At 44.0% G+C, this 6,000-nt stretch overlaps 1 pseudogene; it reads left to right on the top strand.

Moving 5' to 3' along the window:
• Window positions 1–3,264: 3,264 nt before the first annotated feature.
• LOC136323358 (activated RNA polymerase II transcriptional coactivator p15 pseudogene) lies at window positions 3,265–3,636 on the top strand (annotated as a pseudogene).
• Window positions 3,637–6,000: the final 2,364 nt, after the last annotated feature.

Consider the following 6,000-nt stretch of genomic DNA (forward strand, 5'->3'; position numbering starts at 1 on the left):
TGAGCCTGCTCCTCACATGGCTGCCCCCTGTGTGAGCTCAGTGGGGCTGGACAGTCAAGTGGCTGAAATTCAATCCCAGTGGTAGCTCACATATAACTGTACTTTTGTCCTCCAGAAAACCTGGTTGTGACCTGAGAAGATGGAGAAAATGACCTTCCTCACTACCTCTCCTCATGACTAGAAGTGTGAATAGGCATTTTGGGGGAATCCAATTTTGACTGAGGCCAGCAGCATATGGGCAAGGGCTCGTACCAGACAGTCTGTTCCAAGAGGCAGACCCCCTGATGGGAAACCAGACATAGTGAGAGAACAGACAGCGGCTGCTGTGAAGATATTGATGAGAGCCAGGATCTGAGTCTTGGGCGCTGAGGTAAATGACTGTTTTGCCATTAGCAGTGGCAAGACCTAAGAAGTCTTATTTTCTCGAAAATGTTTACTTTTCTGCAGTAGCATCTATTGCATTGGGTGACATCTATTGTTCTGGGTGTCCTCTACTATGCGGGGTGACGTCTCCTGTACTGGGTGACATTTATTGCATGGGGTGGCGCCTACTGTACTTGGGCTGGACAAGGAAAGCACCTGGCCCATGGCTCAGCAAAACAGCAAAATCTTGTCAGTTTCCTTTGCCCCCACACACACACCCCGAATCTCCACCAGATCCCCTGGCTAGGAATGGGCCACTCTTCTGTGAATGAGATGAAGGGATCAGTATTTGAGAGAGGGTTTCTTGAGGATTTCTTTTTTTTTTTTTAAAGAAGATGATCAAGGCTTTACATTTTTATTCATTTATTTATTCATTCATTCATTCATTTATTTATTTTAGAGAGGAGAGAGAGAGTGAGAGAGAGAGAGAGAGAGAGAAAGGGGGGGAGGAGCAGGAAGCATCAACTCCCATATGTGCCTTGATCAGGCAAGTGTAAGGTTTCAAACCAGCGACCTCAGAGTTCCAGGTTGACGCTTTATCCACTGCGCCACCACAGATCAGACCAAGGATTTCTTACAGGAGGAAAAAATACCTCCCCAACACTTTCCTAACATTACTAGCGATGAAAATTCACAGTGAAGTCTGATCATACTTTGAACTGGTAGTTGCTCAAGGACTTTCTTCACTGCTTCATTTGCATCTTGACCCATGACCATATGACCACCTTCCCATTTCTATTTGCTTTCTGAGCAGAGGCAAAAACCAAGACCTTCCTTTCTATGTCTAAGAAAGGGACCCTTAGGGACTGGTTTAAAGCAAACAGAATCAATGGGAGCAGGAAGAATGAAAGCCAGATTTCAAGTAAAACTGTTAGCCCAGTAACAGAAGGAGAATGTCTCAGGTAACCTTAGGTATCTTCTGGACAAAGAAACTGAGACCCAAAGAGGTGAAGTGACTGTCTAGGATCAGAAAGCAGGTAACTGACTGACCAAGACCAAAACAAAGTCTCCTGCATCCCAGGTCAGGGTCTTGCCAGGGCTCCCAGCTGTCTTCGGGGAGAGAAAGTCAGAGAGGTGGAGAGAAGACAGAAAGGAAGAAAAGTGGGGGATATCTCCTCTCTCTCCCACGTGCAGCCCAGCTGGCTTGCCTCCCAGTTGCCTGGGCTTCGGGGAGCTTTCCAGCCTCTTTATGAGGACAATCAATCTCCTGCCTCTCCCCCTTCAGCTGAGGTCACAACCCAAGTTGAGGAAACAGAATCCCGCAAGAGTACTCCATCTCCAGTGTTAGCTTTGGGCCTTCCTCATTGGATTCCCAGCCACAGTGGCCACAGGAAGAGCCTGTCCTTCCCAGCCCCTTGAACACTTGCCCCCACTTTCCCAGACTTGGGGGTGGGAGCCCAGGCAGCTTAGTAATTCTCTGAGGCCCTTGCATGTCATGTCACACAGGCACCTGGGTCCAATGCCATGAGGATATACAAGTGGGGCCAAAGAGGAGGGTGGAGGCAGTGCTAAACACTGGCACAGCTGTGTTTGGAGAATGGGGGCTTTGATAGCCTCTGAAAGGGGCCAGGAAGCAGGGGTCCTTAGTCCAGGCGAAGGAGTGGCCCGGAACGGCTCAGTATAGCTCTAAGGGTTCTTGCAGCTGAATGAGGATGTGGGTGAGATGGGAAGCGGAATGATAGGGAGACAATGGTGGGACCTACAGGCTGAAAAACAATGTGGAAGAACCCCTGTTGTGTGAATAGGAGACAATTGTCCGCTGAGTTGACAGACCCTTGGTTTTTTTTTTGTTTTGTTTTGTTTTTAAATTTTTATTTATTCATTTTAGAAAAGAGAGAGAGAGAGAAAGAAAGGGGAGAGGAGCAGGAAGCATCAACTCCCATATATGCCTTGACCGGGCAGGCCCAGGGTTTTGAACCGGCAACCTCAGCATTCCAGGTCACTTTATCCACTGTGCCACCACAGGTCAGGCCAGACCTTTGTTTTGAGTAACACAAACTCTTGTGTTCAGGGGAGACTGCCAGCCTGTTCCACAAAGAACAGCTGAAGGTCGGAAGGCTTGACCTTGAGTACAAACAAATCTACTTCTTGACAAAAAGCCCATTCCCTCAGGCTCCCTGTAATCTTGTCCCTGGCTCCTGATGGGGAAGGCCACTCACTTTTCTATGATGCTGAGCCTTAGTTTATTGACCTATAAAATGGTACTAGCACCTTCTTTTTATGGTTTTGATGTTGGAACCATGTAAATGTTTTATATAATTAAAACACAAAATTAAATTGGAAATAATTAAATTAATTTTTAATTAAATTTAAAAGAATAGCCTGATTGGTGGTGGAACAGTGGATAGAGCATCAACTTGGGATGCTGAGGTTCCAGGTTCAAAAGCCCGAGGTTGCCAGCTTGAGTGCGGAGTCACTGGCTTGTGTGTGGAATCATCGACATGGTCCTATGGTTGCCGGCTTGAGCCCAAAGGTCTCTGGCTTGAGCCCAAGGTCACTGGCTTGAGCAAGGGGTCACTGGCTTGGCTGGAGACTCCTGGTCAAGGCACATATGAGAAAGCAATCACTGAACAACTAAAGTGACACAGTTATGAGTTAATACTTCTCATTTCTCTCCCTTCCGGTCTGCCTGTCTGTCTGTTCTCTGTCTGTCTGTTTGCCTGTCTCTCTAAGACAAAAAAGAAAGAAAGAAGCAATGACAACCAATAACAATGAATAGTCCTTGTGTCCAGATTGTAGTAATGAACTTTCCACTAAAAGGAACCAGGACTCAAGAAATTCCAGGCCTGAGTTGCAAGTGAGTGAATGAGCACTGGGCTATTTGAGAGCAGGAGTGTAGCAATGCTTAAATCAAAGGAAATTGTTCCTTCAAGCTATTCTGGCAGCAATTCTGGCAGTGAAGTTGACAAAAAGTTAAAGAGGAAAAAGCAAGTTACTTCAGAAAACCTGTAAAGAAGCAAAACACTGATGAAACTGCTAGAGCCCTATCATCTTCTAAGCAGAGCAGCAAGAGCAGAGATGTTTCAAACTGGGAAAATGAGGTAATCCACATTCATTTAAAGGAAAAAACTCCTAGCTGACACTAGAGAATATTGGATGGATCCTGAAGATGAGATGAAATGGGGAAAAGAAGGTATTTCTGTAAATTCTAAGCAATGGCGCTAGCTGAAGGAAGAGATTTCTAACATTGTTGACACAGTAAGAAAACTGTAAAATCAGAGCCATATAAAACTTGTACTGTTCTAGTTGTGTTAACCTGTCTGTTTACATTGGCCTTTGTTTTCTAAACATTGTTTTCTAACTTATTGTATGGATTGTAGAACAATTTGTAAGAATACTTTTTAAAAACATGTGTATTATTAAAAACATTCTGAGTGAAAATTGTCAACTTTATTAAGGAGGATTGCTTTGTGCGCCACCTAGTGTAAAATAAAATCAAGTAGCCTGACCTGTGGTGGCACAGTGGATAAAACCTTGACCTGGAACGCTGAGGTCGCTGGTTTGAAACCCTGGGTTTGCCTGCTCAAGGCACATATGGGAGTTGATGCTTCCTGCTCCTCCCCACCTTCTCTCTCTCTCTCTCTCTTCTCTGAAATGAATAAATAAAATAAAAATAATTTAAAAAAATAAATAAAATCAAGTAATACAGTCTTAATTTTTTTTTTTTTTTCATTTTTCTGAAGCTGGAAACAGGGAGAGACAGTCGAGACAGTCAGACAGACTCCCGCATGCGCCCGACCGGGATCCACCCGGCACGCCCACCAGGGGCGACGCTCTGCCCACCAGGGGGCGATGCTCTGCCCATCCTGGGCGTCGCCATGTTGCGACCAGAGCCACTCTAGCACCTGGGGCAGAGGCCACAGAGCCATCCCCAGCGCCCGGGCCATCTTTGCTCCAATGGAGCCTCGGCTGCGGGAGGGGAAGAGAGAGACAGAGAGAGAAAGCGCAGCGGAGGGGTGGAGAAGCAAATGGGCGCTTCTCCTGTGTGCCCTGGCCTGGAATCGAACCCGGGTCCTCCGCACGCTAGGCCGACGCTCTACCGCTGAGCCAACCGGCCAGGGCCAAGTAATACAGTCTTAACTGTTGTGGCCTTCTTTGATCGGAATTGGTACTTTTTAAGGTAAAAAATTAACAGTTTATAGATCTTTTAATTTCAACTCGGCTTTTACATTCAAAAGGATTTATATTGTATTGAATTTATAAACTTCTGATTTGTGAAATCCACAGTTGATCTGTTTTCTTCTAAACAGAAGTCTAGGCTTTAATTTTCTACCTTAGTGACACTTCACTTTCCCCTTTTAATCATTTTCCTTTAATAACTTGTCATGTTCAATTTTTTTTAATTTTTTAAAAAATATTTTATTTTTTGATTTTTAGAGAGAGGTGAGAGAGAGAGAGAGAGAGAGAAAGAAGGGGGCAGAGCAGGAAGCATCAACTCCCATATGTGCCTTGACCAGGCAAGCCCAAGGTTTCGAACCAGCAATCTCAGTGTTCCAGGTCAACGCTTTATCCCACTGCGCCACCACAGGTCAGGCTAATCATGTTCAATTTTCATGTCACTTTTTGCTGTTTTCCTTGAGTACATTATGCTAATCTGGGAAGTCAGTGAAACTGTCTACATGTTTGTTATCTCAATAAGGTACTTATAATTAAAATATATGAAAATTACAGTCACTCATCCTGCTGTATTAAACATTAGGAGATATAATTTGATAAACAACAACTTGTATGAAAACTGAGCAAGTTAAGTGTATGTCATTGCCTGTAGTAGTTATCTCATTGACTAGTCTGAAGAATATAATGACTTAGACATCTGATTTACTTTTTTTTTTTTTAAGAGAGACAGAAAGAGGGATAGGTAGGGACAGACAGACAGGAATGGAGAGAGATGAGAAGCATCAATCATTAGTTTTTCATCACCTTAGTTGTTCATTGATTGCTTTCTTATATGTGCCTTGACTGTGGGGCTACAGCAGACCGAGTAACCCCTTGCTCAAGCCAGTGAGCTTGGGTCCAAGTTGGTGAGCTTTGCTCAAACCAGATGAGCCCGCGCTCAAGCTGGCGACCTCAGGGTCTCTAATCTCGGTCCTCCTCATCCCAGTCCGACGCTCTATCCACTGCGCCACCTCCTGGTCAGGTTGATTTACTTTCACTTATTAAACATGTTCAGTATAGGATGTCAATAAAATCAGTTATTATTAAATTAGACTAGGATTTAGTAAAAATGTTAAGCCAATAAGCTTAACATTTTATAACATTGAGTATGGATTATATATAGCCAGAGATATCACTGAGCTGTACTGTTATAATAGGTGAAGTGGTCAATTTTTAGGAGGAAGAACATATACTTGTGTTTTTTGCCTTTTTCTCAGTAGACTTGGTTCTTTTGCAGTTAATCTACTGGACTTAACTGTTATTAAGTTTTAGCAGACACTCTAAATATGATTTTCATCAGACATGATGACAAAGTGGACACAGACTGAGGCATAGATTTCAGTGGCTTGACAGCAATAAATAGGGAGGACATGGTGTGCCTTAGGGAAAGAATGTCAGGGAGCTACAACTGAAGGAAAAGGA

Source organism: Saccopteryx bilineata, chromosome 2 (genome assembly GCF_036850765.1).
Source record: "Saccopteryx bilineata isolate mSacBil1 chromosome 2, mSacBil1_pri_phased_curated, whole genome shotgun sequence".
Classification (NCBI taxonomy): domain Eukaryota; kingdom Metazoa; phylum Chordata; class Mammalia; order Chiroptera; family Emballonuridae; genus Saccopteryx; species Saccopteryx bilineata.